The sequence below is a fragment of the Castor canadensis genome, chromosome 5 (genome assembly GCF_047511655.1).
Source record: "Castor canadensis chromosome 5, mCasCan1.hap1v2, whole genome shotgun sequence".
NCBI classification, from domain to species: Eukaryota; Metazoa; Chordata; class Mammalia; order Rodentia; family Castoridae; genus Castor; species Castor canadensis.
The window spans coordinates 21,352,792-21,375,928 of record NC_133390.1 but is presented as its reverse complement, the minus strand read 5'-3'; positions in this window follow the sequence as shown (position 1 = coordinate 21,375,928).

Genomic DNA, 23,137 nt, shown 5'->3' with positions numbered 1-23,137 from the left:
TTTTCCCGTATCCTTGCCAACACCTGTTGTTGGTGGTGTTGATAATGATGGCTATTCTAACAGGGGTGAGGTAGAATCTTAGTGTGATTTTAATTTGCATTTCCTTTATTGTTAGATATGGTGAGCATTTTTTCACGTGTATTTCAGCCATGAATTTCTTCTTTTGAGAAAGTTCTGTTTTGTTCACTTGCCCATTTCTTTATTGGTTCATTAGTTTTGGGAGAATTTAGTTTTTTAAGTTCCCTATATATTCTGGTTATCAGTCCTTTGTCTGATGTTTAGCTGGCAAATATTTTCTCCCACTCTGTGGGTGCTCTCTTCTGTTTAGAGACCATTTCTTTTGATGAACAGAAGCTTTTTAGTTTTATGAGATCCCATTTATCTATGCTATCTCTTAGTTGCTGTGCTTCTGGGGTTTCGTTGAGAAAGTTCTTACCTATACCTACTAACTCCAGAGTATTTCCTACTCTTTCCTGTATCAACTTTAGAGTTTGTGGTCTGATGTTAAGATACTTGATCCATTTTGAGTTAATATTGATATGGGGTGATATACATGGATCTATTTCAGTGTTTTGCAGACTGCTGACCAGTTTTCCCATCAGTTTTTGTTGAAGAGGCTGCTATTTCTCCATCGTATATTTTTAGCCCCTATGTCAAAGACAAGTTGGTTATAGTTGTTTGGCTTCATATCTGGGTCCTCTATTCTGTTCCACTGGTCTTCATGTCTGCTTTTGTGCCAGTACCATGCTGTTTTTGTTGTTATTGTTTTTTGATATAGTTTGAAGTCAGGTATTGTGATACCTCCAGCAATGTTCTTTTGACTGAGTATTGCCTTGGCTATTTGTGCCCTCTTGTGTTTCCATATAAATTTCACGGTAGATTTTTCAGTCTCTTTAATGAATGTCATTGTAGTTTTGATGGGAATTTCATTAAACATGTAGATTACTTTTGGGAGTATTGACATTTTTACTATGTTGATTCTACCAATCCATGGGCATAGGAGATCTCTCCACTTTCTATAATCTTCCTCAATCTCTTTCTTCAGAAGTTTATAGTTTTCCTTATAGAGTTCATTCACATCTTTTGTTAGGTTTACACCGAGGCATTTGATTTTTTTGAGGCTATTGTAAATGGAATTGTCTTCATACATTCTTTTTCAGTTTGCTCATTGTTAGTGTATAGAAATGGTAATGATTTTTCTAAGTTGATTTTGTATCCTGCTACCTTGCTATAGCTATTGATGATGTCTATAAGCTTCTGAGTAGTGTTTTTTGGGTCTTTAAGGTATAGGATCATGTAGTCTGCAAATAGGGATATTTTGACAGTTTTTTACCTATTTGTATTCCTTTTATTCCTTCTTCTTGCCTAGTTGCTCTGGCTAGGAATTCCAGTACTATGTTGAATAGGAGTGGAGATAGTGGGCATCCTTGTCTGGTTCCTGATTTTAGAGGGATGGTTTCAGTTTTTCTCCATTAAGTATAATGCTGGATGTAGGTTTGTCATATATAGGTTTTATAATGTTGAGGTATTTTCCTTCTATTCCTAGTTTTCTTAGAGCTTTTATCATGAAATGGTGTTGGATCTTATCAAAGGCTTTTTCTGCATCTATTGAGATGATCAAGTGGTTTTTGTCTTTGCTTCTGTTAATGTGGTTTTTTATGTTTATTGATTTTTGTATGTTGAACCACACCTGCATTCTTGGGATGAAGCCTACTTGGTCCTGGTGAATAATCTTTTTGATGTGTTGTTGAATTCGGTTTGCCATTATTTTGTTGAGGATTTTTGTGTCAATTTTCATTTAGGAGATTGGCCTATAGTTCTTTATGGAGGTGTCTTTGCCTGGTTTTTGGATATGTGTAATCCTGGCTTCATAAAATGTGTTAGGAAGTTTTCCTTCCCTTTCTATTCCATGGGACAGTTTAAGGAGGGTTGATATCAGTTCTTCTTTACAGGTCTGATAGAATTCAGCAGAGAATCCATCACGTCCTGGGCTTTTCTTTTTGGAGAGACTCTTGATTGCTGCTTCCATTTCATTTTGTGTTATAGATCTATTCAGGTGATTAATTTCCTCTTGATTCAGTTTTGGGTGATCACATGTATCTAGAAATCTGTCCATTTCTTTAAGATTTTCAAATTTATTTGAATATACATTTTCAAAGTAGTCTCTGATGATTTCCTGGACTTCCATGGTGTTTCTTGTTATCTGCCCTTTTGCATTCCTGATTCTACTAATTTGGGTTTTTTCTCTCCTCATTTTAGTCAGGTTTGCCAGGGGTCTATCGATCTTGTTTATTTTTGCAAAGAACCAACTTTTTGTTTCATTAATTCTTTGTATGGTATTTCTGGTTCCTATTTTGTTGATTTCAGCTCTTATTTTTATTATTTTTCTCCTTCTATTTGTTTTGAGATTTGCTTGTTCTTGTTTTTCTAGGAGTTCGAGATGGACCATTAGGTCATTGATTTGGGATCTTTCAGTCTTTTTAACATAGGCACTCATAGCTATAAATTTTCCTCTCAGGACTGCCTTAGCTGTGTCCCATAGGTTCCGTTATGTTGTGTTTTCATTTTCATTGACTTCCAGGAACTTTTTAATTTCCTCTTTTATTTCATTGATGATCTATTCTTCATTAAGTAATGAGTTAGTTAGTTTCCAGCTGTTTGCATGTTTTTTGTCTTTACTTTTGTTGTTGAGTTCTACTTTTACTGCATTGTGATCAGATAGTATGCTTGGTATAATTTCTATTTTCTTATATTTGCTGAGGCTTGTTTTGTGCCCTAGGTTATCATCTATTTTGCAGAAGGTTCCATAGGCTGCTGAGAAGAATGTATATTGTGTAGAAGTTGGATGAAATGTTCTGTAAACATCAACTAGATCCATTTGATCTATTGTATATTTTAGATCTTGGATTTCTTTATTGATTTTTTGTTTGGATGACCAATCTTTTGATGATAATGGGTGTTAAAGTCTCCCACAACTACTGTGTTGGTGTTAATATATGCTTTTAGGTCTTTCATGGTATGTTTGATGAAATTGGGTGCATTGACATTGGGTGCATACAGGTTGATGGTTATTATTTCCTTTTGGTATATTTCCCCTTTTATTAGTATGGAATGTCCTTCTTTATCTCATTTGATCAATGTAGGTTTGAAGTCTACTTTGTCAGAGATAAGTATTGCTACTCCTTCCTGTTTTTCGGGGCCATTGGCTTTGTAAATCTTCTTCCAGCCTTTCATCTTAAGCCCATGCTTATTTGTGTCAGTGAGATGGGTCTCCAATAAGCCACAAATTGTTGGATCTTCCCTTTTAATCCATTTCTTCAATCGGTGCCTTTTGATGGTTGAATTAAGTCCATTAGCATTAAGCATTAGTACTGATAGGTATGTGGTGATTCCTGTTATTTAGTTGTTGTAGTTGTTTGAAGGTTTGATTGTGTGTACCTAAGTTGAGGTTACTCTATACTGTCTTGGTTTTTCTTTTCCTGTGGTTTGGTGCTGCCTATTTTTTCATGGTTAAGTTGGGTTTCACTTCCTTGCAGAATCTTTTGTAGTGGTGGCTTTGTGGTCACATATTGTTTTAGTTTCTGCTTATCATGGAAGACTTTTATTGATCCATCTATTTTGAATGATAGTTTTGCTGGGTAGAGTATTCTGTCATTGAAGTTATTTTCATTCAGTGCCTGGAAAATCTCACCCCATGCTCTTCTTGCTTTTAATGTTTCTGTTGAGAAGTCTGCTGTGGTTTTGATGGGTTTACCTTTGTATGTTACTTGTTTTTTCTCTCTTACAGCCTTCAATATTCTTTCCCTAGTTTCTGAACTTGTTGTTTTAATGATGATATGTTGTGGGGTAGTTCTATTTTGATCTGGTCTGTTTGGTTTCCTTGAGGCCTCTCATATCTGTATGGGAATATCTTTCTCTAGATTTGGGAAATTTTCTATTATTATTTTGTTGAATATATTATGCATTCCCTTCAGTTGCACCTCTTCTTCTTCGATGCCCATGATTCTCAAGTTTGGTCTTTTGATGGAGTTGGTGAGTTCTTGCCTTTTCTTTTGACAGGTCTTGAATTTTTTAATTAATAGTTCTTCTGTTTTTCCTTTAATTACCATTTCATCTTCAAGTTCTGAGATTCTGTCTTCTGTTTGTTCTATTCTGCTGGATTGGCCTTCCATTTTGTTTTGCAGTTCTGGTTCTGTTTCATTCTTTTTTCTGAGGGTTTTCCATGTCCTGGGTGGTTTCCTCTTTAAGGTTGTCTATTTTTGTCTTGTGTTCATTTATCTGTTTATTCATCATGTTCTCTGTTTCACTTTGGAGTTTATACAGTGCTTTTATGGTTTCCTTTATTTCTTCTTTTGCTTTTTCAAATTGTCTATTTTTGTTGTCTTGGAATTTCTTAAGTGTCTCCTGTACATTTTGGTTGACCCTATCCAGTATCATCTCTATAAAATTCTCATTGAGTACCTGTAGTATGTCTTCTTTTAAATTATTCCTGTGGGCTTCATTGGGTTCTTTGGCATAGTTTATCTTCGTTTTATTGGAGTCTGGATCTGAGTATCTGTTTTTTTCATTCCCCTCTGGTTCCTGTACTAATTTTTTGCTGTGAGGAAACTGGTTTCCCTGTTTTTTCTGCCTTCCCATCGTTGTCTTTGGAGTTGTTACTGTCCCTGTACTGTGTGCAATTAAGTATTTTCTAGCTTGTAATAATAACAATGGTAATACTTAGAATGGAAGGGTGAGCAGAGATGGAAAGCAAGAAGTTAACGAAAAAGGAAAATAAACAGACAAGAAGAAGAAAACAGAACAAGGAATCAGACAAGAAAGTTTCAAAGGTATAAACAGGGAGTGTTAGTGTACTAATTGACAGTAAGCTGAATAGGCAGTAGAGAGACAGAGAGAGGATTGAAAATAAAAAAAAAGATAAGAATAAAAATAAAAAAATAGGTAAATGAAAGAAATATATATATATAAATAAAATAAAATAAAATGAGAAATAGAAAATTAAAAAAAAACCCATAAAACCAAAAAACCTCCAAGTTCAAATGCAATGAAGTTTCAGTATTAATCATTTGGGTGTCCATCTCAGTCTCCAATTCTGGAGATGGTGCCTCAGATGTTGTTCTGTAGTTGTCTCATCAAAGAGGACGCATAAAGTAGAGCAAAACTACACACACACACACACACAAAACCCCACCATGTGTCTGAAGTTCAAATGCAATACAGTTTTAGTAAGTTTTTCAGCATGCAGGTGTAATTTGGTTTTTCTCTCATCAAAGGTAGGGAGAAAAAGAGAAAAAATAAAAAAAAGAGTCTGGAGACAGGTCTGTGAATGGTATCTGTGGCTGTGTCTTGCCTGCCCACTGCTGTCAGCCTGCTGTTGCTGGAGGCTTTATTCATGCAGATCTCTAGGGTGAGCTTAGCACTCACCTGGCTCTGCAGGCTTTCTTCACTCAGATTTCTCCTGTGCGTGAGCCTCTGCTACAGGCTTTCCCCTTTCCATGCACACTGGGAAAGGTGACACTGCACCCATGTTCTCAGGCCTGCGTGTTTATTTACAGTTCATGTGGGAAGTGGGTCTTTCCACCTCTCCTGTGGAGTTTTCCTCCCTCCACCACTCTCACAAGCTTTCCCACTCCTGGTTGCTGGGGATGAGCCCCTGCTCCCGCCGGAGCCTCTCCTACCCGCCCAGCTTGTTTATTGACAGTTCCAGGAAGGATTCCCTTCCCCCAATCTTCAGTGCTCACTGCGCCCCACTCTTTTTCCCACGTGTCTTTATTGTTTTTATTGCTTATTAGTCAGTTTCTCTTTTTTCCCTGGGTGGAAGTCAGTCTGTCCAGGGGGCTATGCTGCTCTGGGCAAGGGTTGTCTGTGGGAGTACCGCGGCTCCGCAAAGATCACCTTGCCCACGTCTTCCCAAGCCGTCTGGGCGCAGGTGACTGTCAGCCTTGTTTCTCCATTTAACATGAACTGGAGATTCTCTGCACTGGCTGCAGGTGTGGAGGGGTCAAAGTTTTGGCTCTTTTCAGTGACTTTGCCTGCGAAGTGTGTCTCCAGTGTCTCTCCAAGATTTCACTATATGAGGCTCACTTTCTGCTTCCTCCCTCTAGCTGCTATCTTGGAATCAAACATACAACTTTCTAATTACTTCTGTAATGGTGGGAAAAATGATAGATTCAAAAAGTAGGACAGATTTAAAAGACTAATGTTCTTGCTGTGAATAAGGAAATAACATGTGTGAAAATGTTCTGAAAATATTTTGTTTAGTACATGTTGGCCACTTTAAGGGCAAGGATTTTCCTTTAAAGAATATTGACAGTTCTTACCAATGTCTTTGAAAACAGGTAAGTAAATGTAGTAAACTTTTACAAAAAAGATAGTTTCATATATTTCCAGAAAAAAATTCTATTTTACCAGAGATTATCAGTGTACTTTACATTGATTTGAGAAAATGTACATTTTTCTATTAAAGAAAATAATTGTTAGAAATTGAAGTTTTCCATTTTAAAAGTAGAGTCATCAGAAACAGAGTAAAAAACATCACAATGCATTTCAGGAAAAGGTGTTTGCTTAGCTACCCATTTAATTGTCTACTTGCTTCTTCACTACTTGAAAGAGTTTTCTTCAAGTGCTTGCCAAGAACCCAATGTATTTTCAACTTATAGTTGGCTCTTGATTATCTCCTAGGATTAGTACATTATAGATTACCTGTAACAACCTTGTTTTTCAGAATTCATTGACATCACTATCTTCTCTACATGCAAGTAAGTTATTTCCTGACATTCAGGCTGTTTCTCCAGCTACCAAAGTTTTCTGAAAAATCACACTAGTGCAAACATTGCAAGCAAGAGCCAATTGTTATGTTTAAGTAAGGTTTTCAATGGAGACATTTAAAAAATTTCAATACATAACATATCTTTTCATCTATATAAGAAGGTAGATATAAATCAATGCTTAATTCCTTTATTCAATTCCAAATTATTATAAGCCAGAATGATGATGAGAAATTATGTATGTGAGTATAAAACATAGAACACACTGTTATGAGTAAGAATAGGAATATATTGCACTGCACAGGGATAGCTACATTGATTCTTCCCTCACACATCTTTTCCACTGGTCAGGTAGTGTTCAAAATTATTATTTAAAAGAATTATGTATATCACTTTAAAACAAAGGACTGAACTCTCTATCTCATGTCTGGATAAAACTTAAATTTTGTGCAAGTTATGCTGATTCACCATCTAAACTTCCAGTACTTGGTAGGCTGATGAAGAAGGATCAAGCATTTGAGGTCAGCCTGGGATACACAGGAAGACCTTGTCTCAAAAGAAACAATCAATCCAAAAGTTAAATTTAGTCCTGCCATTCCTCTTCATAAGCAGAGGTATTAGCAACTTTACAGAATTATGTTAAATGTCATATCCTAAATGTGTAATGTTACCTAAATATACATTATTTGTTTTTCCTTGCTCATTGTATTCACTTCAGTTTTGGTATACATTGAAATTCACCTTTAAAGTATAAATAATTTTGATCAAGGTAATATTTTCCCAAAAAATATTTTAAAAGGTTCCATGCTCTTGTGTTGCATTACTTTATGAATATATTTAATGCATAATTTGGTAAATGTATAGTTATATGCCAATCATATTTCTAAGCACTAAAAATGTAGTAGTAAACAAGGACAAGATATTTTTCTAGCATAGCTGGTAATGAACACAGATCATAAATTAACTATGAAATAAATTCAATACTGTCATATATACTCCAAAAAATCAAAATGTAGAAATAGGATAAAGAATAATGGATGTATATTTACATTTGGTGATTAGGAGAGGTCATTTGGAAAGGTTCATATTTAAACAGACACCATCCAAGTAAGTGGAAAAGACAGTAGTGAATGCTTGGAAAAGAATAAACACATAAACACAGACACATACATACTCTACACAATGGCCAAAACTTATAGATACATACATGCACACACATACGTACATACACAAACAAACAGATACACAAATACTAGTTGCACCAACAGGTCTGAGGTGATACCTAATTTTGACTTGCAGTTTTTATTTGTGTTTCCCTAACTGCTAGTGACATTGATTATTTAGAGCCTGCAGATATTTCTCCTATTAAGTGGGCAGAAAACATGAAAGCTATAAAGACAGAAAAACACTGTAGTACATCAGTTGGTATGATTGTGGAAATAACAATTCAATGCCAGAAGAATGTGGTAGAACATGAAGCTGGAGGACAAAGGTAGACACTGGGCTCTGAAGGACACCGTAAGTCATGGTAAGGATTTTAAATGTTTATTTGATGTGTAAAGATGCTGAGGTGCTGGAAACAGAATGACAAAATTGATCCATGTTTTAAAATGTTAACTCTCAATGCTGTGTGAAAAATGAAGAAAAAGAAGAGTAGAATAATGAAGACCAGTTTGATGCTAATGCAATAAAATGCACTGGATTATTTTGATGAATGAGAATATATATGCATTTCCACAACTAAGAAATTGCATCTCCAGATTTAATACTTTCCCTTTACTTGAAGAAATCCATGTTGAAAACCATTAGACATAGGATTTTCAAGGGAATAATTATGGATTAAATCCAGAAAACATATGGGCATCTTTCTAAATCAAAAGCAAACATTTTGTTGAATTTATTGTGTTTCTGGCTACAAAATGTAGCTCTTTCTTATATCCACACCATTTGGTGTAACCTCATGTGGGCAGAATTTTCTGCATAACCCATGAACTCTGAGCTCATCCACTTGATTCATTTGTAACTGTTAGCAAACACAGCACAGAGACAAGGAAGATAACTCTGCTGTCAACATCAAGAGAGTGCTAGCTCATGCTAGCTAAAGGTAAAGTATAGAAATATATGTACCAATCATGAGGCCTGAGGTGTCTTAGCCAAAGCCATCATAGATAATTAAAAATTTAGCCAACAGTCATAAAGCAGGGTCTAATATTTAACTAAACTTATATCATCTAAACTCCTGAGACTACTGAGTGAATAATTTATTGCTTTATATCACTAAGGTTGTGTGATTGTTTGTTATGTTACATTTGTGGCAATACATAATCATGATAATGATGTAGTTATATAAAATATTTCATGAAGGAAATTTATTTGAAAGGACCTTTCAATTTTTGAGATTTAGAATCTTTGTAGTTGGAACTCTTAGGTATTAAAAATATTTTAGGGGGCAGGGGAAAGAAATGACCCAAGCATTGTATGCACATATGAATAATAAAACAATAAAAAAACTTTAAAAAATATTTTAACCACCATAGCCTTATTGTGGATTAAAATAGTAAAGAGGATTACTTTTATATTTCTCCCTTGAAATCCTGTAGAAAGTCAATTTAACATGAAAGAACTGTAGAAGATACAAAAGGGTCAGGAAATAGCAGGACAGAAAGAGTTTGAGTTTGTAAATATCCACCCCAACACTGAAATCTTCTCCTTCCTTTGTCACCATGACTATCATTCTGCTTTGCTCTGATGGAGTCTGGATGAGATTCTTAAGTTCTTCTTAGACCTAAAGAGATCAGTGAGAAATAGTATGTAATGTCCTTGTAGTTAGTATATGTGAAAGCACAAGTTCTGTTAGGGCTGAGAATAGATTGTAATTAAAAGGAAGCCATAAGTGGAAGACACATGGACACCTCAGCAGTAGATGCAGGAAGCACAGAGAGTTAAGTCTAAAGTCACAGTGAGTAAAACGCCCAACAACTACGATATATCCTTAGAAAAAGGATATAGAAATTTTGGAAGACTAAGTATAGACTGACAAGACACTGAGTAAATCTGAGTTACTAGGTTAAATCAGAAGTGATTGTTAATTTAAATACAGATGATATGATAATAATGCTTGTTTAAATATGATGTTTGTTTTCTGAATACTGAGTGTGAATGAGAAATTTTGAGAAAGCTGAGTATTTATGTAAAAGAAAGTGTATTTCTACATATCTGAATTAATGCTGTAAAATTGAAACTAATGCCAAGAAGAAAAAATATATTGTATCTCTTTAATGGTATTAATTGTCATCATAATAATGACTATCAATATATTAATAAGTCTATGTAGGTGTTTGGATTGGAATAAATTTAGAAAATATAATATAAATTCAGAGAATAATAGAGGACAATCTATTAATAGAACATATATATTTTGACACAATGTATCTCTATCCCTGTTTTTAATAAAAACATTTGAATTCACCAAAACACTAATCATTCCTTTCAGTTCTTTTTATCTGTACATAATGACTGAATTGTTAAAGTTAGTAATTACATGAATATGAATATGGCATAACTTTACAAACATTATAATGCATTAAAGTCTATAAAAATTGACTTTTGATCTTTCAAAGTACAAAACAACTTCCTCAGTGTTAGTCAAATTTTGGATGTGACAGAACAACTATTTTCTCACTTTGTCAAGGAGAACCATCTAACAAAAAGCTGCAGTTTTCCCAGAACAACCTTCAATCGTGTCTCTTTTCTCCCAAAATCTCACTTATGTAAGAGATATTGCCAGCAGAGCAACTCTAAGAAAGCATTACAAGTCATTGAACTATGAGATTTCCCAACCTTTTATTTCATCTACCAAGGGGAATATGAAGATTGAGTCTGAACTGAGTGAGACCAATAACCAAATCTGTTACAAATAGAGCATGAAAGAGAATCAGAGGAAATTAGAAAACAGAGATACATCTCTTGCAACATCAGATTAACAAATACATTAATGTTTTATACATAACCTGGGAAATGGGCTGATTCAAGCATGGAGATATTATAGGACTATTTGACTTGAATTTACTGATCGCGTGCTGTGTGGCAAGTTGTATCTAGACTCCATAGATATAGTAGTACATTAAAAAGAGAGAGAAGAAAATCTATCCTTATGAATATTACATTATAGTATTTCTCATATTCCCTCATTTTCCATTCAAATTTGTTGAAGAATAGTGATTAAACAAATATATACTTGTACATGGTTAAATTGATGAAAAGAAAGGACAGATTTCTATCCTCACAATACTAAAAGTTTAGCACATTTCTATAGCTTCCAGAATTACACTAAATGCAACAAGCGACTACCTTTGCAAAAATACCATTGTCTAAATTTGGATTCATGTTTGTAAAATGAGATATAATTAATGGATCTAAAGTTCTTAAGTGTGAAAGCAGCATGCTAAGTTTAAATACTATTGTCCTCAACCTACAGCAACTAACTGATTTATATACCATTTTAAATGAATCACATCTATTGAATCTCATTACATATAATACCACTTGGTATTTACCGTTTTAAAAAGATATGCTGACAGTTAAAATAAAGCCCTCTTTAAGGACAGAAAATCATAGCTATTTATGAGGTCTCTCTGGCACAGTTATCCATTTAATTATATCCATCCTGGTGGACACAACTTCTGAGGCACAAAGAACACTATTTAGTGAAGTCTTGACCACAATCCATTCAGAAAATGATTGTCCTATTTCTTATTTCTGCCACCTGCTCTCTGGACATTTGACTGACTTTTACTAAGAATCTTCAAAATTATTGCAGCTATCATCAATTCACAAATTGTTCTTTTTCAGACAGGAGAGACTAGCTCAGTTTTCTACAAGTATGCAGAGACATTTCACTGGAATATAAAGTTGTCAGAGAGGGGAAAAGCGTGCTTTTCCATCAATCAGGTTAAAAAGAAAATGAAGTCTACTGTAAAATTGTGTTTCTGTCATTCAAGGCCAAAGGATAGTTAAGTAACATCACTCATTGGATTGTGAATCTAGTCTTCTCTTTACCTCATTTCCAGAATCTATGAGAGTGCTTCTTACTTTTAGTGCTTTTTACCTGGAGGAGTGGGAAGAAAGCTACTTCATAAAAGGGAGATTTTATTATTTATAAGAGAAAAATGAATTGTCATTCTAAAGTGTATCTGTTCCTAGTTTAGTCTCAATATTTAAACCCAGGTTGGTTTCACTCTGCCCTCTTTCTGCCTCTGCTCTATTCTTGAGAACTCTGACTTTTGTATAACTTATAGGAATTTGTTTTTGCCCTCAGGCTTCCGCTTTGATGCAGTCATGGTAATGAACATTACAGTATTGAAGAAAAAGCAATGGGGGGTTGGTTATTGATTGTCAACAAAGTTCAAGATGAGCCCAAGGTAGAATGTCTGGTTTCTTCTGTGGAATTCAACCTACCTTTTGGGAAGCTATTAGAAGTATTTCTGTATCTCCTCAAGCTCAGTCTGAGAAGAACTTCACCCATGTGAGACTTCAGAGATGTCTGACATATTAGTGTTTTGATGGTAACAGTGCCATAAGGAAGTAGAAGGGAGATTTTATTTTTCTCCTCAATTCAGCCCAGCAGTACCCTGGCTCCTTATATGGAGAATAATTTGGAACAGCTCAGGATAAGAAGGGATGACCTAAAAACATGAATCTACTACACAGGATACACACAGAAGAAAGAGAGAGGGCAAAATTTCAACTGCCTTTTACAAAAAGAATCCATTTTGGAAAATAGGGAAAAAAAGCCTAAAAACTGCTTAAATTTGCATATCACTTCAGCATTACTAGGTTTATAGAAATCTAAAGAAACTTCATTTTTTATTTTATTACTTATATTTTATTAGGTTAGAAAACAAATTATGAACTCTCCAACACATTTTAAGTGTACAATACAGTGTTGTTGAGTATAACCCCAATTTTGTAAACCTCTAGGAGCTTTTCATCTTTCTGAGCTGAATATTTGTACTTCTAGAAGAATAACTCCTCATTGCTCCTCATAGCACCAATATAAACCATCATTTTTTCCTGCTTCAATGAGTTTGCTTAAATCATAAAATTCAAATAATGTAACATGAAAAATTTTCTCTTTTGTGATTGGCTTATTTTATTGGTATCATGTTGCAGGTAAATCTGTCTTTCACATACTGTAGGATTTTCTTTTTAAAAACTAAATTGTATTACATATTTATACCACATTTTCTTCTTTTATTTCATTCATCATTGATAGATATTTCACTTAACACAATTTATCTATTATAAATCATGATGCAGTAAATATCAAAAGTGTAAGTATCACTTCAAATCTGACTATTAATTCTTTACGCTTTGGGATTGCTGAATCATGTGGTCCCTTTATTTTTGAGAATGTGAAAAAACATCACACACATTTTCATAGCAGATGTTCCATCTTAAATTTATACCAATAGTGTGCAAGGATTGAAATTTCTCCATAGCCTCAACAACACTTGTGGTTTCTTATATTTTTTTAAAATTTGTTTTAAGAGTGAGCTTCCTAATAGATATCGTGACATCTTTTTATGGTTTGACTGTATTTCCCTTCTTCAGTAATGTTGAGAAAATGTTCATTTCACTGGTGGGCTTTTGCATGTCTACGTGAACAAATGTGTATTCAGCTTATCAGGCCTATTTTTTTGTAGAGTTGTTTAGTGAATATAATAATTACTGTTTATTACTGTTTATTGAAGTTCCTTATAGAGTTCAGATATTAACCCCTTGTAAATAAATGGTATGCAAACCCACTGTCTCATTTCATAGGCGACTTTTTCACTTAGTTGATTATTTCCTTTCCGAGCAGTAAATATTTACATTAATGCAATATCATTCACCTATTTTTCCTTAAAACATTCTGTTATGGTTTTTTGTCTCCAATTTTACAATTCAGACCACACTTTTAAGTCTTTAACCCACTTTGACTTGTTTTACTTTGTATGAGTGTATGTGTGTGAAATATGTATGATGAAGCTCCAAGTTCATTCTTTTGCATGTAGGCCTCCTGTTTTTATATCAAGACCATACTCTTTGTATTGCTGTAACTTGATAATTTGTTATAAAATCAAGAAATGTGACTGCATCAATTTTTTTGTATAATCAAGCTTATTTTAGCTGGCAAGGCTGCTTCTACTTCTGATTTCATATGAGTTTTATAACTGTTTTCTTATTTTTATAACAAAATGCCTTTGGGATTTTGATAAGAATTTTATTGACTCTGTAGATTATTGTATGTAGTATGGACATTTATTAATATTTATTCTTTTATTCCATGAGCACAGGATATATGTACATTTATTTAGGCCTCTTTTACATTTCTTTTATCATTGTATTATAATTTCACATTGTAGAACTTTCCCTCACTTATTAGCTAGAATAATAATAAGTAATTAATTAACAAATTACTTAAGTCTCTTTTTTCATAGGAGTGGGAATCTGACCAAGGACCTTGTGTGTATTAAGCAAACACTCTACAACTGAGCTATAAACTCAGCCCTCTATTTTTCTTTCTGATGCTATTGTAATGGGTTTCCAAAATTTCTTTTTCAGCTGATTTTCTGTTATTGTATGGAAATACAATTGAATTTGTAAGCTGATGTTGTCCCCTGAATATTTATTGAGTGTATTCATAAGTTCTATCACCTTTAGTGAAACCTTTGCAGATATTTTTTTACATATAAGATCATGCATGTATGGGCAGTAATCATTACATTTCTTTCATACTTGGGATAAATTTTACTTCTTTTTTCTTGACTAATTACTCTGACTTATACTTCTAATACTATGTAGAACAGAAGTGCAAGTGTAAGCATCCTTGCTTTGTTTCTAATTTTAATAAAAGATAACTTTCAGTTCTTATCATTTGAGTACAATATTAGCCACACACTTTTCATATATGGTCTTTATTATTTTGAGTCAATTTCCTTCTTTATCAATTTTTTTTGAGAGATCATAAAGGAGTTGAAACTTTATTGAATTTGTTTTTTGCATGTTTAAAAAGGATCATGTTGTGTTTTCCCTTCAAATAGGTAATGTAATATATCATATTGACTGATTTTTGTAGTTTTATCCATTTTTGCTTTCAGGGATAATCTTTCTTTGTAATCATGTATACTTTAAATGTACTCTTGTATCCAATCAACTGGTATTTTTATGCATTTTGTCTTCAGAACTCAAGGGCTGTCCTTGCTAAGCAATTGCTCTCCCACTTGAAGCATGCCTCATAATGTTTTGCTTTAGTTGATTTTCAAGTAGGCTTCCCTGTTTTTTGTCAGACTTCAATACTCTGTAGTCTTCCTGCCTTCCATGTATCTGGGGTAACAGGCATGAACCCCATTGCCTGTCTGGACTTTAAGATAGTAGAGTCTCCCTAACTTTTGCTTGGGCTTGGCTCAAACTACAAGACTTTTTTTCTCTACTTCCCAAGTAGTTGAGATTACATGGGTGAGATAACTTGCTTGGTCTCTTCTCTATTTCTTTCTTAGTCTATCCTTGTAAAATCTTGTCAATTTTATTGAATTATTTAGATATTTTCTAATTTAGATATTTCTAATATATTGTATATTTTCTGTTTCATCTTTGACTCACTGTTTGTTTCATGAATATTGTTTAATTTCCACATATTGGTCAATTTTCTGGGTTTCCTTCTACTATTGATTTCATTTCCGTGTCTTTATAAATGATACTTGGAAAATTTTGAACTTATTTAGCTTGTTTTTTAGATCTAACATATGACCTGTTCTGGAGAATGTTTTGTATGTGCTGTGATCTCTCTGCCGCTGTTAAGTAGAATGTCCACATGAATCTGTCATTTCCATTTGGTCATCAATATTGTTTATGTCCGTGCTTATCTTGTTGAATTTCTATTCAGTCAATCTATCCATTATTTATAACAGGGTGCTGAAATTTTCTGCAACTATTGTGTTGCTATCAATTACTCATATCAGCTCTGCTAATGCCTATTCTATGAATTGAGTGATTCTGATGTGTAAATATATGTATGAATGTTCTGTCTTCTTGGTGAATTCACACTTTAAATCAACACTGAATCATATACTTTCATTTTTAATGCATTTCAAAATTCTGTGCCTTTAAAGTGGGAGAATTTAATTCATGTGCATTTGAAATAGATACAAGAAAATGCTGCTGCTGTTGAATTGTTCATTATTTTCTGTCTGTCTCCTAACTCTCCATCCTTCTTTTTCTCTTTTACTGGGTTCTTTTGTATTTAGAAGGTTTTTTTTATAATAATATATTTGTGATTCATTTCTCATTTTCTTTTGTGTTTCTTCTTTGTATTTTATCTGTAATTATAATGGGCTTTACATGAAACATTTTATAGTTATAACAGTTTGTACATACAGATAATCATAAAAAGTCTATACATAAACTCCCCACACATTTAGGTCATTGTTAGCACACTTTACATCGTGTTTATATCTAACTTGTAATCTATTTTTTTTTAGTTTTCATACTTTTGGCTTTTGATTTTATATTGGTATTAAAAGTTACTTATTTACCAATATTACAATGTTTTTCAGGTGTCTAGATGTTTACCTTACCAGTTTATTTTATTCTTCCATATGCATTCCTTTTTTTTCCCTTTAGTATTCTTTTTTTTTCAATTTCAATAACTCCAGTTCAACTTCAACTTCAATTCCTGTATGTGGATCATGTTTTTCTCTTTTTCCCTTTTCCTTTTCTTTTGGTGTTGCTATTTACTTACTAGGAAAAGACAACTAACTGACTCTTCTGGTCTTTATATTTATAGACTTTGGCCATGTGGCCAGAGAAGAAACTCACCAAAAAGCCCGGCCAGAGATTGTGAAGTTTTCTCTTACTTCTCTGTGAAAATGACTTCTTCAGAATTGTGCATGTAAATTCCCAGAATAATTTGCTACATTTTTTCCCTAGGAATTTGTAATCTCTTGCTCTCTGTTATCTGTCTGGTGTGCCCTCAATCTTCTGGAGTAGAAACAAGCATGACCCTTATTTTGTTTTTTGCAGCCCGTTTGGAGTCCAGTGTGTACCAAAATTTATTCATACTGAAACAGATAGGAATGAAATCAATCCTTTGGGAAGCCACCTTATAAAAGCTAAACAGTTATCAAATGTGCCATATAGAGACCTTCCCCCTTTGATATTCTCTTCACAAGTTGGAGGGTTGCATTAAGTTTCCAGGTCTTTTCATCCTCAGTGATAACTCAGAAATAGAGATTCCCCCCAAGCTTTAAAACTCCTGAATGCAGAGTTCCAACTCCTTTTCACTGCAGGGAGAAGCAGAGATTTCTGGCTTTCCATCAGATCCTTTGCAATGAGCCTTTGGTCTATGGCAAGTTCTTGGCTGCAAGGAAAATCCAACACCATGGTTTTCAGCAGCACCAACATGGTGTCCTACAGAATTAGTGCTGAGCTTCAGAGAAGAAAGAAACATACCATTTAGACAACCTGAAGAATAACAGTGTTTGTCATATATTTCATCTTCTTCCATACTTTGTCAGGAAGTAACTTTGATCTGGGTTTCCTTCTATATCATTATGCTTTGCCAGCCAGATGGAATATTATAAAAGATCCAATGATATCAATTCTTATAGAAATATTCAGTGTACTTTCTCATCACTATCACTCCCTAGTTATAACATGATACAGAAGGGTATAGAAGAATTTTTCCTATCAGATTTAATGCCATTGTTTTTTTGCTCATGATGGTGCAATAGCTTCTAAAATGCTTTCTGGATTTCTTACAAAGGTAATCGTTCCATTTGCATTGTTGATTTTATTTATTTATTTATTTATTTTATTCATATGTGCATACAAGGATTGGTTCATTTCTCCCCCCTGCCCCCACCCCCTCCCTTACCACCCACTCTGCTCCCTCCCTCTCCCCTCTACCCCCTCAATACCCAGCAGAAACTATTTTGCCCTTATCTCTAATTTTGTTGTAGAGAGAGTATAAGCAATAATAGGAAGGAACAAGGGTTTTTGCTGGTTGAGATAAGGATAGCTATACAGGGCATTGACTCACATTGATTTCCTGTGCATGGGTGTTACCTTCTAGGTTAATTCTTTTTGGTCTCACGTTTTCTGTAGTTCCTGTTCCCCTTTTCCTGTTGGCCTCAGTTGCTTTTAAGGTATCTGCTTTAGTTTCTCTGCGTTAAGGGCAACAAATGCTAGCTAATTTTTTAGGTGTCTTACCTATCCTCACCCCTCCCTGTGTGCTCTCACTTTTATCATGTGCTCATAGTCCAATCCCTTTGTTGTGTTTGCCCTTGATTTAATGAGGGAGAACATATGATTTTTGGTCTTTTGGGCCAGGCTAGCATTGTTGATTTTAAAGAAGACTTTATAATCAAACTTCTTGTTGAAAGCATTCTGCAAACTCATTTCTAAGGCCTGTTTAATATTCACAAAATTTTACTCACATTTGACATATTTTAATTAATAAATTATACTTTTTGTTTTAATTTATGTATTTTAAATCACAAGATCAAAAACTAAGTTATGATGCTAATAATAATTATTCCATGGTTATTGTAATATCTGTATCTTACTCAGATTTATCATCAGATGTTAGCTGAGGGAACTAAGAAGATATTTATTCTAACTGCAGCTATTAAGCTGATGTTCAGAATAAAAGTGAGTATGATAGAAAGAGACACAGTGATGATTGAGATGAAGCTCCTGTAATGTAGCAGTGTTGATATGGATGTTCTGAGGTGTTTGTCATTTCCACAAAACCACAGTTAATTTGAATTAATTAAGAAGAAATTATGTGAATTTAAGGAGAATATCATTATGTAAGATTCCAGATATAGCCTATAGTATCATTTATTTATTTATTATTTATTTACTTATTGTTGTGTTGTATGGGGGTACATTGTGGCATTTGCAAAAGCTCTTACAATGTGTCATACTTGAATCCACCTCCCCCATCATCCTTATCTTCCCTTCCTCCTTTTCCTGGAAGAGTTTCAACAAGTATCATTTTAATGCAGACTCATTTTTAAGTATGTTAAGGAGAGAATTGTTATTTGATGCATCATATATGATAAAATACATATGCAATGTGAATGGACTTGATACATAACTGAGTGAATATGATGAAATTCCTACAAGGAAAGACTGTTTATATTTAAAATATATTAAACAGATTATAATTTATTTTCTGATAAGCTCTTAAAGAAAAGTTCCAATGGCATTTTAAAGTATTATCATGGAAAATATCTCTAATTTTTTAAATTCTTAAAGCATTGGAAATAAAATACTTCAGAGAAAACATAATTCTGTGCATGTAATTTCTTACGTGACACTGTAATCCACTCTCAAGAGACTGTGAATGTCTGGGGAGTGTCCTACAATAAAGCAATGAACTTAGCCTCCACTGACGACATGCAACATGATTTTCTTTTTGAACTCCTTGGCAGCATATATTTTTGCAAATAAATATATGGACACATAATTTGTGCTATCATTATCAGAAGAAGGATCTGTGAATTAGGAAATGAATTTCTATACCCAGTAAATACTACAAAAAAAGTGTCCTTTTACTGTTTTTCATTTTTTTTAGAAAATGTTCATTATTTTTAGAAATGTTTACTATTTATAAAAAGAGTATAAAATATTTGCTTTTGAATGTTCATAGTTACCATAAATCACTGTTACTGTGCTTTCAATATTGAAATATTCATAGGTGAGCTAATTCTTTTATCTCTAAGTACTTAGAAATATCCACTTTATTTTAGTTATTTCCTAAAATCTCTTGGGTTAAGCAAAACATGGAAAGAAATCTCTTATCTAATGCTATTCCCTGAGTTACGTTACAATAATATGCACACAATAAAGCTGTTTGCTTACTAAGCCATGAAAACTGCTGTTCAACTCGAAATACAAATGTTCCCCTTGATTGAGTTTTAATGAAGATAGATATATACATCTGCAAATGCAGAGAAACAGTGAAGAAAGAAACCAGAAAATAGAGTGCAAGTGAATGCCTTTATGAGCAAGCAGGACTTGCAGGCTTTCTTTGTCTGATAGGATTGTGGCTGTTGAGTTTGAATGTAAGAAAAGCACTCACTAGTCTTGTAAGGCAGCTTTTCTTACCACTCTAATTTCCTATCTTGTCGTCCTTTCAGCCTAGTATGAAGCCTTCAAATTGACCTCCTTTTTCTTTTCTGATTTTCTGGTCTAATTATAAAAGTCTTCTCTCATCAATGAACATTCTGTGAGTTGCTTTGTATTTTAAAGTGTAGAACTCACCACCCCTATTCACTTTTTCTTACTTAACCAATTGCAGAAATTCTTTAGTTTTTACAGACTACGTATGTGCCCATGAGCTTCAGGGCTTCTTTAACATTGCAACTTTACTCACTCCTCTGGACATTATTTATTTATTCATGTATTTATTTCAGGCAGGAGCTTGCCATGTATTCCAGGTTGGCTGTAATTCACTATGTATCCCAGGCTGGCCTCAAACCCTAGATCCTTCTGCATCAGCCTGCTGAGTGCTGGGATTGCAAGCATAAGCCATTAGGTACAACTTCTCCATTTAAATTTGAAGCCTTGATCTGAGAATACAGCACAAGCATGACAGTAAATAGTAAACGCTCTTTATTTTATAAGATGATACTTCTTTACTCCAAAACATACCTTCACATGCTGACATATGTCATATTAGAATCATCTTTGTTTACATCAAAATTTCTGCCAAAATATAACCACTAATATCAATTAATTGTCTTCACAAAAGTGGATAAAATAAAACCATTTAATACTTAAAGTGATACCTTTATTCTTTGGCATTTTGTGATTTCTTTTCTCCACAGTTCACTGAGACTGTAAACTATAAGTGAAGTGGAAGGGCAGGGTGATCAAAATACAGAATATTGAAAAGGTTGAAGTAGTAAAGCACTTTTCTCAAGATATATGAGACATTAAGATTTTGGTATTTATGTTAGAAGAGAGATTACATTGGAAAAGGAAAATGGCACAACAAAAAGTCATTATTTTTAAATTACTATGTCATGAGGATTCTATAGCAGAAAATTGATCTTGGTCTCAAGTCTTCAATAACACTTTTATCATAATGTTAAGTTAAATTTAACTGATCACACTAAAAGTTCATTATTTATAAGTAAAACATATCTATCTATCTATCTATCTGTCTCTCTGTCTCTCTCTCTCTATATATATCCACATACATTTTTAGTCTAAACTTGAATATGGTGACAAATGATACACATTGGGACATGACATAGTAGAAGATCAATACAACAATGTTTTTGTTGAAATTTTGATAACTTTGAGGATTTCAAACTGTAAATACATTGTGCTAAGAAATCAGAGAGCTTTCTACTTGAGTGGTATTCCTTTTAGAATATTTGTGTTCATGTCTTACCTAATATATTGTTTCAGCCATGTTCTCTTGTCCCTTCTCTAAATTATTACAACAAAGTTCAGTCTGAAGACTTTTGATGAATGCAGCAGTCTAAACACAGTGATTTGTCTAACTGATTGCTTCTCAAAGTGACCTTTATGTAATATCAGAGTAACATTTTTTTTTCTGTTACTGGAAGTTGAACTCAGGGCTAGGTAGATGACTATTACCTGAGATATTCTGCCATTCCTTCTTGCTTTGGTTGTTTTTGAGATATGGTCTCACTTTATACCCCAAATGGGACTGTGTTGGATTATCCTGTTTGTGCTTTCTTGCTTATCCTGGATGACTGGCACTCACAAAAATTTCCATTGGTTGAAATGGAGTTTGATGAATGCTTTGTAGGAACTAGTATGGAGTTGCCATCTTCTCAATCTCTACCTCTAAATTGGCTAGGATTATAGGTATGAGCCACTGCATCTGGCCCCAATAACAGAACAACTTTATGGCAATTTGCAACTAAAGTACATGGTAATTAATTAAAACACATTATTTGAAATCTAACTCTCTGTTGGGACATGGTTTCAGAACTACAATTCTCAAATTGTGAACACATCATAGTCCATAGTTTCAGACAGTGAAAAAATTTTCACAATAATACTATGATGATATCTTCTTTTTTATAAATTAGACATGGATAGCTACATGCAAAAATATAAATGCAAATCCATATTTTCCTCACTAAACAAATTTTGAAAAGTGTAATTTTTTTTATTTGTTCATTTAATTCACATGTGCATACATTGTTTGGGTCATTTCTCCATCCTGCCCCCCTCCTCCACCCTTCCCCCCTCCTCCCGTCAGTTCCAGGCAGGTCACATTCTGCCCTTATCACTGATTTTGTTGAAGAAAAGACATAAGCTTAATAAGGAAGACAAAGAATTTTTGCTAGTTGAGTTAAGGATAGCTATACAGAGAGATTCCTACTATTGCTTTTGTGTACCCATGTGTTACGACCCATGTTGATTCATCTCTAACTGATCTTTACACTGGTTCCTGATCCCCTGCTCATGAAAACCTGTCACTTTAAGGTTTCTATATTAGTTCCTGTGGAGTGGGGACACCAAACGCGTTCATGTTTTGGGTTTTCTACCTATCCCTATATCTCCCGTATGTGCTCTCCCCTTGTCTTATGATCCAAGTCCAACCACATTGCTGCATTTGCTCTAGATCTAAAGTCCTCATATGAGGGAGAACATATGATTTTTGGTCTTCTGAGCCTGGCTAACTTCGCTCAGAATGATGTTCTCCAGTTCCATCCATTTACCTTCAAATGATAAGATTTCATTCTTCTTCATGGCCAAGTAAAATTCCATTGTGTATAGATACCACATTTTCTTGATCCATTCATCAATAGTGGCGCATCTTTGTTGTTTTCATAACTTGGCTATTGTGAATAGTGCTGCAATAAACATGGGTGTGCAGTTGCCTCTGGAGTAACCTGTGTTGTATTCCTTTGGGAATATCCCCAGGAGGGGGATTGCTGGATCTTATAGCAGAGCTATGTTTAGATTTTTAAGAAGTCTCCAAAATTTTTTCCAGAGTGGTTGCACCAGCTTGTATTTCCATGAGCAGTAGATTAAGGTTCCTTTTTTCCCACATCATTGCCAACACATGTTGTTGGTGGTGTTTTTGATGATGGCTATTCTAACAGGGGTGATTGTAATCTTTTAAATAAGTTATTTTTTGTGAATAAGTTTATTTTAGTTATTTAGCATTAATTATGATAGAATCAATAAGTTTGAATATTTATAAGTTTTCAGGTTCTAGTATCATAAATTTTGACATATGTACATAAAATAATATTTTCAGTTGTTAGTAACACTTAAGATTATACAGGTGTCTTGATGCCAGAAGGTATCTAAGATGATTTTTTTGCAGT